The sequence below is a fragment of the Pongo abelii genome, chromosome 6, assembly GCF_028885655.2.
Source record: "Pongo abelii isolate AG06213 chromosome 6, NHGRI_mPonAbe1-v2.0_pri, whole genome shotgun sequence".
NCBI lineage: Eukaryota > Metazoa > Chordata > Mammalia > Primates > Hominidae > Pongo > Pongo abelii.
Genome location: NC_071991.2, coordinates 143,341,886 through 143,353,980, shown reverse-complemented (window position 1 = coordinate 143,353,980; position 12,095 = coordinate 143,341,886). Strand labels below are relative to the sequence as shown.

Below are 12,095 nucleotides of genomic sequence, written 5' to 3'. Positions count from 1 at the left end.
AGCACTTTGGGAGGCCAAGGCGGGCGGATCACGAGGTCAGGAGATCGAGACTATCCTTGCTAACACGGTGTAACCCCGTCTCTACTAAAAATACAAAAACTTAGCTGGGCTTGGTGGCGGGCACCTGTAGTCCCAGCTACTCGGGAGGCTGAGGCAGGAGAACGGCGTGAACCCGGGAGGCAGAGCTTGCAGTGAGCCGAGACCATGCTGCATTGCAGCCTGGGCGACACAGCGAGACTCCATCTCAAAAAAAAAAAAAAAAAAAGAAAAATGTTGTTTGATATATTAGTCATGATTTTGGGTTGTTTGAGCCTGGAGTTTATATTCAATTGCTATTATTCTAGAAGCTTTTTTTGAAGCTTAAAATACAACAAATTTTAAGAATCACCACTATTGGAATAGACTACTCCTACTGTCAAATAGGCATGTACGACATGGTAAGGAATGCTAACCAGTATATTTAATGCAACTCCTGTGTAGTTTCTGTGCAATTTTCTTGTATGCCAGTTATTAAAGAAAATAGTAATCAATATTTTAGTGTAACACATATATAAATATATATCTTAGTAAATGGAACAGGTTTGGACTAGGCATTTTAAAATTATGTAAATTGAAAGATTAAAAAATGTTTCTATCAAAACATTTTATGGAGGAGACTAAAATAAATGAGAAAGTTAATCATGAATTTAAAAAATAGATAAGCCATTAAAAAAAGAAAAAACTCTTAATTTGAAAGATTTTTCTAAATATGCCTATTCCCACTCCTGAAATCTCAATTTGTTTTTACTTCATCTCATTAATAAACAAGTTCTTAACCAGAAGCAAACTCCCAATTCCCCTAAACATTGTGTATTTTTTATTTATTTTACTGTTTTATTTGTCTTTTTATATCCTAAATTTATATTCCATAAAATTTACAGAAAAGGATGCAATTGCTATTAAGCATGGGACTATATTGCTTGTTACCAAATCATATATACATATAAAAACAAATAATTTGGAATACTGCTTGGCATTTCAATATTTTTATTTGGTTGGTAATTTAATTACAGTACTCTATGGATAGTGCTCTGTTTTTCTTCAGTAAACAATCCATTTATCTTTATTAACTACCTTATATGGAATATGTTTCATGGAGAGGAGCAAGAAATTAAAGCCCCTCAATTTAATAAGGTTTAGTTATTAAGTGTTTAAACCTTCTAAAATCAAAATACCTAATGTCTCTTGTTTGGTTTAAAAGTATTGAAAATATTAAATCAGGAAATGAAAACTCCAAAAAGATCTACTCTTTGTTTTGGGATACATTTATTAGCTTAAATAATTAAAACTAGTTTTAAGGTTTTGCATAGAATGGCACATTCCTAACTGCCCATAAAGAAATATTTCCCAGTTTTCCTATTATGCATTATGACAAAACAAAACTAGAGAAGCAAAAACAAATAACCTCAGACACTGAGATTCTCAGATAATATAATGCCAGGATTTCAAAACGGTAACAATTAAAAAAAAATTAGATGGTGAATGAGGAGGCAGAGAAACATGGCCAAAGAGAAGTTTCCAGCAATTGCCCCTGCCACAGGAACACCAAATTGAAAAAACTATCCACACAAAAACACCTCCATAAGAAGCAAAAAGCAGGTGAATGATCATTATATATGTTTAAAATTATATCAAGGAAAGAGGAACTGAAGAGGGTAGGAAAGACAGTCTTGAATTACTGACACTACCCTTTCTCTATCCCCTGTCAATGGCTGCATGAATCTATGTTCTTGGGGGAGGGAGAGTGCAGTGATTGTGGGATTTTGCATTGAAACTCAGTGCTGCTCTTTCACAGGGGAAAGCAGCATATGACAGGATTCATCTTGTGCCCATGGAGGGAGCATTTAAACCAGCTCAATCCAGATGCAAATCGTGCATCCCAGTGGTCAGAACCTGAGTTCCAGCCAGCGTAACCACTGCGGGCAAAAGTACTCTCAGGTCCTACATAAACTTGAAAACTTGAAATGCAGTCTAGGCCATAGGGACTGCAATTCCTGTGCAAGTCCTCATGCTATGATATGCACAGAGCCAGTGGACTGATGGCACATGACCCAGTGAAACACCAGCCAGGGTGACCAAGGGAATGCTTATGCTCCACCTTTCCCCAACTGCAGGCAGCACAGCTTGCAGCTCCAGGAGAGACTTCACCCTTCTGCTTGAGGGAAGGAGAGAGAAGGGTAAAGAGGTCTTTGTCTTGCAGGTTGGATACCAGCTTAGCTATAGTAAGATAGGTGCCAGGCACAGTCCTGAGGCCCCTATCTCAGGCCCTAGTTTCTGTTCAACGTCTCCAAATTCTCCAAATGTACCCTGGGCCAGAAGGGAACCCATTGCTTTTCAGGGAAAGATCCAGTCCTGACAGAATCATCACCTGCCTTGAATAATTAGCCATGGTAGCCAGGCAGTACTCACTGTGTCCCTTGGGTGAGATTCAGAGCCATGCTGGCTTCAGGTGTGACCCAGAACATTCCCAGCTGTGGTGGCCATGGGAAGAGAACCCCTCTGCCTGAGGAAAGGAGAGAGAAGAGAAAACTTTGTTTTGCAGCTTGGGTACCAGCTCAGCCACAGTGGGGTAGAGCACCAAGTAGGCTCCTGGGGTCCCCAATTGCAGGCCTTGGCTCCTGGACATTTATGGACCCTCCCTAAGCCAGAGGGGAGCTCATCGCCCTGAAGAAAGTCTCATAACTGGCAGCATTTACCACAAGCTAACTAAAGAGGCTTGGGCCTTGAGCAAACATTGGACATAGCCAGGCAGTACTCTCTGTGGGCCTGGTAATCACAGGGAGAGACTCCTCTGCTTGAGGAAGGGGAAAGGAATAGTGGGAAGCACTTTGTCTTGCCACTTGGGTGCCAGCTCAGCTGCAGGAGAAGAAAGCACCAAATAGATCTCTAAGTTTTCTGACTCCGGACCCTGGCTGCCAGGCAGCATCCCCAGATGCACCAGGGGCTGGGTGGGGACTAGCTGCCTTGAAGGGAAGGACACAAGCCTGACTAGATTCACCATCTGATGACTATAGAGCCTTAGGGCCCTGAGTGAATATAGGCAAGCCAGGCAGTATTCATTGCAGGCCCTGGGTGAGAACCGTTGTTCTGCTTGCTTTGGGTCTGACCCAACACAGTCTCAGTGGTGCTGGCCACAGTGTTGTTTGTGTCACCCCTCCTCAAGATCCAAGCAGCTCAGCACAGAAAGAGAAAGAATCCATTTGTTTGAAGGAATGTAAGGGGAAAGTACAAGAGTCTCTGCCTGGCAATCTACAGAATTTTTACAGACCTTCTTCAAGACCACTAAGGTGGTAGCTCTATGAGTCTGCAAGAGCCACATCATTACTGGGCTTGGGGTGGCCACTAAAGTAGATATGGGTGCAGTGACAAATGGTGTAGATCAAAAGACCCATGTGCTCTGGAATACTTGGAAAGCCTTCCCAAGAAGAACAAGTACAAACAAGCCCAGGCTGTGAAGACTAAAATAAATGCCTAAATTCAATTTCCAGACACTTATTAACATCCACCAGCATCATGACCATCCAAGAAAACAAGACCTCACCATACTAACTAAATAGAGCAGCAGTCACAAATTCTGGAGAGAGAGATATATGTGATCATTCAGATACAGAAATCAAAATAGCTATTTTGAGGAAGCTCAACAAAATCCAAGACAACACAGAGAAGGAATTCAGAATCATATCAGATAAATTCAACAAAGAAATTAAAAGAATTAAAAGAATCAAGTGGAAATTCTAGAGCTAAACAACTTAATTGACACTGAAGAAAGTGTGAGAATATCTCAACAGCACACTTGATCAAGCAGAATAAGTATTAGTAAGCTGAAAGACAGGCCAGTTTTAAATACCCAGTCAGAGGAGACAAAAGAAAAAAAAAATGAAGGACAATTACAGTATCTAGAAAATAGCCTCAAATGGACAAATCTAAGCGTTATTAGCCTTAAAGAGGGGGTAGAGAGATAGATCAGGGAAGAAAGTTTATTAAAAGGGATAATAACAGAGAACTTCCTAAATCTAGGAAAGATATAAATATTCAAGTACAAAAAGGTTATGGAACACCAAGTAGTTCTTATTTTTAACCCAAATAAGAATACCTCAAGACATTCAATAATCAAACTCCCAAAAGTCAGGGATAAAGAAAGAATCCTAAAAGCAGAAAGAGAAAAGAAACGAATAACATACAAAGGCCCTCCAATACATCTGATAGTAGATTTCTCAGTGGAAATCTTATAGAACAGGAGAGATTGGCATAATGGACTTAAAGTGCTGAAGGGAAAAGCTTTTATCCTAGAGTAATGTATCTAGAGAAAATATCCTTCAAAGTTGTAGGAGAAATAAAGACTTTTCCAGACAAACAAAAGCTGAGGGATTTTATCAACACCAGATTTGTCGTTCAAAAAATCCTAAAGGGAGTTCTTTGATCTGAAACACAGGACATTAGTGAGTAATAAGAAACCATCTGAAGGTACAAATCTCACTGCTAACAGTAAATACAAAGAAAAACACAGAATATCACAAATTCGCTATTGTGGTATGTGAACTACTTATATCTTGAATAGAAAGACTAAAAGACAAACCTACCAAAAATAATAACTACAACAACTTTTTGAGACATAGACAGTATAATAAAATATACATAGTGACCCCAAAATGTTAAAGAGTTAAAAAGTGGGGGGATGAAGTTAAAGTGTAGAGTTATTACTTTTTATTTTTAGCTTGTATGTAGTTTGCTTGTTTATTTAATCAGCGTTAAGTTGAAAAAAGTTAAAAAACACAGTAACATGAAATTGAAAAACTTACAACAGATACACAAAAAAATAAAAAGCAAACAATTAAAACACGCTACCTGAGAAAATCACCTTCACTAAAAGGAAGACAGGAAAGAAGGAAAGAAGGAAGAGAAGACAACAAAACATCTAGAAAGCAAATAACAAAATGGCAGTCATAAGTCTTTATTCATCAGTAATAACATTAAATGTAAAAGGAATAAACTCACCAATCAAAAGACATAGAATGGGTGAATAAATAAAAAGACCCCATGATCTGCTGCCTATGCAAAACATATTTCACCTATAAAGACATTCATAGACTAAAAATAGTGTATGGAAAAATATATTCCATGTAAACAGAAACCCAAAAAGAGCAGGAATAGCTATATTTATATTAGACAAAATCAATTTCAGGACAAACACTGTAAAATGAGGCAAAGCAGATCATTATAGAATGATAAAGGGGTCAATTCAGGAAGAGGATATAACAATTCAAAATATATATGCACCTGACACTGAGCACTTAGATATACAAAGCAAATATTTTTAGAACTAAATAGAGTGACTCTAATACAATAATAGCTGGAGACTTCAACATCTCCTTTCAGCATAGGACAGACCTCTCAGACAGAAAATCAATAAAGAAATGCTGGACTTAATCCGCACTATAGAACAAATAGACCTAATAGATATTTACAAAACATTTCATCCAACAGCTGTAGAATAAACATTCTTCTCCTTAGCACATAAATTCTTCTCAAGTATAGTCCAATGTTACATCCAAAAACAAGTCTTAAAATATTCAAAAAATTGAAATAAAATCAAGCAGCTTCTCTGACTACGATGGAATATAACTAGGAACCAATAACAATAGGAATTTGGAAAAGTATACAAATATGTGGAAATTAAACAATATGCTCCTGAATGACCAGTGGGTCAATGAAGAAATTGAGAAGAAAAATTAAAGTGTCTTGCAGCAAATGAAAATGGATACACAACATACAAAAACCTATGGATATAGTGAAAGCAGTACTAAGGGAGGAAAATTATAGCAATAAGTGTCTACACCACAAAAACAAAACAAAAAAACTTTAAATAAAAAACCTAATGATGCATATTAAAGAACTAGAAAACAAAGAGCAAACCAAACCCCAAATTAGTAGAAGAAAAGAAATAATACATATTGGAGCAAAAATAAATGAAATTGAAATAAAAATAATTAAAAATCAACAAAATAAAAATTGTTTTTTAAAGAGAAACAAAATAAATAAACCTTTAGGCTGACTCAATGAGAAAGAAAGGGTGAAGACCCAAATAAACCAGTGATGAAAAAGCTGACATTACAACTGATACTGCAGAAATTCAAAGGATCTTTAGAGGCTACTATGAGAAACTATATGCCCAATGAATTGCAAAGCCTGGAAGAAATGAATAAATTCCTAGACATATACAATCTATCAAGATTTTTTTTTCTTTCCAACTTTTAGGTTCAGGGGAGAAATATGCATGTTTGTTACATGGGTAAATTGCATTTTGTGGATGCTTTATGTAGAGGTTATTTCATCACCCAGGTGATAAGCATGGTACTTGATACTTTTTCAATCCTTACCCTCTTCCCACCTTACACCCTCAAGTAGGCCCTGGTGTCTATTATTCCCTTCCTTGTATCCATGTGCACTGAATGTTTCCCTATTTAAATGTGAGAACATGTGGTATTTGGTTTTCTGTTTCTGTGTTAGTTTGCTTAGGATAATGGCCTTCATTGAAAGTGCATCCATGTTGCTGCAGAAGACATGATTTTATTCTTTTTTTATGGCTGTGTAGTATTCCATGGTGTACATGTACCACATTTTCTTTATTCAGTCCACAAATGATGGGCATCTAGGTTGGTTCCATGTCTTTGCTATTGTGATAGTGCTGGAATGAACATCCAAAGTCATATATATTTTAGTGGAATAATTTATTTTCCTTTGGAGACATACCTAGTTATGGGATTGCTGGGTCAAATAGTTGCTCTGTTTTAAGTTATTCAAGAAATTTCCAAACTGCTTTTCACAATAGCTGAACTAATTTATATTCCCACCAATAGTGTATAAGCATTTCTTTTTATCTGCAACCTCATAGCATGTATTATTTATTTACTTTTTAATAATAGCCATTGTGAATGGTGTGAGATGATATCTCATTGTGGTTTTAATTTGCATTTCTCCAATAATTTGTGATCTAGAGCATTTTTTCATATACTTGGCTATGTGTATGTCTTCTTTTAAGAAGTGTCTATTCATATCCTTTGCCATTTTTAATGGGGTTACTTGTTTTTGCAAATTAGTTTAAGTTTCTTATAGATTCTAGATATTAAGTTTTGTCAGATGCATAGTTAACAAATATTATCTCCCATTCTATAGGTTGTCTGTTTACTCTGTTGATAGTTTCTTTTACTGTGCAGAAGCTCTTTAATTAGGTTCCACTTGTCAATATTTGCTTTTGTTGCAATTGCTTTTGGCATCTTTGTCATAAAATCTTTACCAGGGCCTATGTCTAGAATGGTATTTCTTAGATCTTCTTGTACAGTTTTTATAGTTTTAGGTTTTACATTTAAGTCTTTAATCCATCTTGTGTTTATTTTTGTGTATGGCAAAAAGAAGGGGTTCACACTCAATCTTCTGCATATGGCTGGCCAGTTATCCCAGCACCATTTATTGCATAGAAGTTTCTTTCCTTTTTGCTTGTTTTTGTCAACTTTGTTGAAGATCAGATGGTTGTATATCTGTGGTTTTATTTCTGAGTTCTCTAACCTGTTTCATTGGTCTATGCATCTGTTCTTTTTTACCAGTATTGCACTGTTTTGGTTACTGTAGTCTTGTAGTTTGAAATGGGAAATGTACCAAGATTGAATCATAAAGAAAATAAAAACCTGAACATACTAATAACAAGTTATGAGATCAAAGCCAAAATAAAAAGACTCCCAGCAAAGAAAACCCAGAATCCTATGGCTTCACTGCTGAATTTAACCAAAGAATGAATTCTAATCCTACTTAAACTATTCCAAAAAAATAGAGGAGGATGGAATGCTTCCAAATTCATTCTCTGAGGACATTATCACCCTCATACCAAATCCAGGCAAAGACCCATCAAACCAAGAAAACTAGAGACCTATATCCCTAATAAAGATTGATGGAAAAAATTTCAACAAAATACTAGCAAACTGAATTCAACAACACATTAAGATCATTCATTACAACTTGGTGAGATTTATCCCTGGGATGCTAGGATGGTTCGGCATATACAAAGCAATCAGTGTGACACACCATATCAACAGAATAAAGGACAAATACCATATGATCATTTCAAGTGATTCTGAAAAAGCATCTGATAAAATTCAACATCTCATCACAACAAAAACCCTCAAAAAAATGAATACAAAAAATAACTAAACACAATAAAAGCCATATGTGACAGACTCACAGCTAGTATCATACCAAATGAAGAGATGCTGAAACAGTTTTCTCTTAGATCTGGAAAAAGACAAGGATATCCACTTCTACCACAACTATTCAACATAGTACTGGAAGTCCTAACTAGAGCAATCAGACAAGAGGAAGAAATAAAGGGCATCCAAATTAGAAAGGAAGAAGTCAAATTATCCTTGTTCGCAGATTACATAATGTTATATTTGGAAAAAGTTAGGCTCCACCAAAAAATATTAGAACTGATAACAAATTCAGTAAAGTTTCAGCATACAAATTCAACATACAAAAATCAGTAACATTTTATATGCCAATAAAGAATAATCTGAAAAATTTAAGAAAGTAATCTCATTTACAATAGTTGCTAATAAAATAAAATACCTAGGAATAAACTTAAGAAATGAAAGATATCTACAATGAAAACAATAAAACATTGATTCAAAAATTGATGAAGACACAATAAAATCAAAAGGTATTCCATGTTCATGCACTGGAAGAATCAATATTGTTAAAATGTCTATTCCACCCAAAACAATCTAAAGATTTAATGCAATTCTTTTTTTTTATTACACTTTAAGTTTTAGGGTATATGTGCACAACGTGCAGGTTAGTTACATATGTATACATGTGCCATGCTGGTGTGCTGCACCCATTAACTCGTCATTTAGCATTAGGTATATCTCCTAATGCTATCCGTCCCCCCTCCCCTCACCCCACAACAGTCCCCAGAGTGTGATGTTCCCCTTCCTGTGTCCATGTGTTCTCATTGTTCAATTCCCACCTGTGAGTGAGAATATGCGGTGTTTGGTTTTTTGTCCTTGCGATAGTTTACTGAGAATGATGATTTCCAATTTCATCCATGTCCCTACAAAGGACATGAACTCATCATTTTTTATGGCTGCATAGTATTCCATGGTGTATATATGCCACATTTTCTTAATCCAGTCTATCATTGTTGGACATTTGGGTTGGTTCCAAGTCTTTGCTATTGTGAATAGTGCCGCAATAAACATACGTGTGCATGTGTCTTTATAGCAGCATGATTTATAGTCCTTTGGGTATATACCCAGTAATGGGATGGCTGGATCAAATGGTATTTCTAGTTCTAGATCCCTGAGGAATCGCCACACTGACTTCCACAATGGTTGAACTAGTTTACAGTCCCACCAACAGTGTAAAAGCGTTCCTATTTCTCCACATCCTCTCCAGCACTTGTTGTTTCCTGACTTTTTAATGGTATTTGATTTAATGCAATTCTTATCAAAATACCAATGACATTCTTTACAGAAATAGAAAAGGTATTGTAAAATTTATATGAAACCACAAAAGACCCAGAATAACCAAAACTTTCCTAAACAAAAAGAATAAAACTGCAGGAACCACATTATCTGACTATAAATTATACTACAGAGCTATAGTAAACAAAATGGCATGTTACTGGCAAAGACACATACACATAGATCAGTGGAAAAGCATAGAGAACCTACAGACAAATCCATACATCTAAAGTGAACTCATTTTCAATAAATGTGCCAAGAATATACATTGAGGAAAGAACAGTCTTTTCAATAAATGCTGCTGGAAAATCGGGATATCCATATGCGGAAGAACGAAACTAGGCCACTATCTCTGACTATATACAAAGATCCAATCACAATGGATTAAAACTAATGGGTTGAAACAAATGGATTAAAATGGACTTATACTGAAGACCTCACACTATAGAACCACTAAAAGAAGACATTGGAGAAACTTGCTAGAACATTGCACTGGGCAAAGATTTCTTGATTAATACCCCACAGGCACAGGCAACCAAAGCAAAAATAGACAAATGGGATCATATCAAGTTAAAAAACTTCTTCACAACAAAGTAAACAATCAACAAAATGAAAAGGCACCTCACAGAATGGAAGAAAATATTTGCAAACTACCACCTGACAAGCTATTATTAATCAGAATATAGAAGGAGCCAAATAACTCTATAGAACAAAATCTAATAATCCAATTTAAAAATGGACAAAAGATCTGAACAGACATTTCTCAAAAGAAGACACGCAAATGGCAAACAGGCAAATGAAAATATGCTGAACATCATTGATACTCAGAGAAATAAAAATCACAACTACAATGTGATATATTTCACCTCAGTTAAAATGGCTAATATCCAAAAGACAGGCAATAATGAATGCTGGAGAGAATGTGGAGAAAAATGGAATCCTTGTACACTCTTGGTAGGAATGTAAATTAGTGCAACCACTATAAAGAACAGCTTACAGGTTCCTCAAAAAATTAAATATAGAATGACCATACCATCTAGCAATCTCACTGCTAGATACTAAAAAGAAAGGAAATCAATATATCAAAGAGATACCTGCACTCCCATGTTTATTGCATTACTATTCATCATAGCAAGGATTTGGAAACAACCGAAGTTTTCATCAACAGATTAATAGATAAAGACAATGTGGTCCATATACACAGTGGGGTACTATTTAGCCATAAAAAAGAATTAGATTCTGTCATTTGCAACAACATGAATGGAACAGGAGGTCATTGCATTAAGTGAAATAAGCCAGGTACAGAAAGACAAACTTTGTATGTTCTCACTTATTTGTGGGAGCTAAAAAATTAAAACAATGGAATTCATGGACACAGACGGTATCATGATGGTTACCAGAGACTGGAAGGGGTAGTGAGCTGGGGAATGGGGTTGGTTAATGGGCACAAAAATATAGTTAGACAGAATGAATAAGATCTACTATTGGATAGCACAACAAGGTGACTAAAGGGAACAATAATTTATTGTACATTTTAAAATAACTAAAAGTATAATTGGATTGTTTGTAACAAAAAGAAAGGATAAATGCTTGGAGAGAAGAATACTACATTTACCCTGATGTGATTCATACACATTGTATGCCTGTATCAAAATATCTCATGTACCTCATATATATACACCTACTATGTGCATACGACCATTAAAATAAATACTTAAAAATGAGACAGAGTAAAATTGAGTAAATTCTCATGGTTTCAATATGTAGTAAATTTTGCCTGTATTTTTTGAAAATAGGCTACATGGAAATGCAGAAGTTTCTAAATCCCTATAATTGGTCTTTTGATGCTCTGATGCTGAGATTTACAGCCTACACCAGGGATTCTCCATGGAGAGAGAATGCCTTGGGTTCTGCCAGAATTAATTGAGAGGTTTTGTTTTTCTAACTTTACTCACCTGCCCACAAGGCAGTTCAACTGCAAGAGTTACTTTAGGAGCCTAATTATGTACCATTGAATCCTGACTCTTCCACCAAGTTTATAGCACTAGTCAAACTGCTTCTGTAACTTGGGATCTTCAACTGTAAACAGGAATCTAAATCACTAAATCACTGGATTGTTTGGAGGCTGAAATAAGATAATCCACATAAACTGCCTAGAGCAGTGCTCAACATATTGTAAATCCTCAATAAATGTTAACCAGATATTAGTTACCATATTAATAATTAACTATTATCTACACAGAGCTATACTTACTAATAGAAGTGTTTTATAACATTTAGAAGCACTGAGGCAGAAAGGGTTGAAAATTTAAAGTATAAATAAGAACACCGGGCGTGCACTCTCCACAACCCATCAGAGGATGAGTAGGCAAATTTGCAAAGCATGAATTTCTCTCATCCCTACATGATCCTGCCCTATAGCACCCCCATGTATGTATCTTTATGAAGTGATTGTCAATACCGTGAAATAACTAAATGAAGTGGCTGGAAGTCTTTTAGGCAATTCTCTCTAAAGTAAAGTGATATAAATGGCAGAACATTCAG

General features: G+C 35.8%; 1 long non-coding RNA gene across 1 annotated transcript in view; it reads right to left on the bottom strand.

Annotated features, from left to right (window-relative positions):
* Positions 1-12,095, bottom strand: part of LOC129060513 (uncharacterized) — a 257,216-nt gene that overhangs the window by 63,319 nt on the left and 181,802 nt on the right. The window contains exon 2 of the long non-coding RNA XR_008527299.1: positions 2,449-2,542. This is a non-coding gene — a long non-coding RNA (uncharacterized LOC129060513). The remainder of the gene's footprint in view (positions 1-2,448; positions 2,543-12,095) is intronic.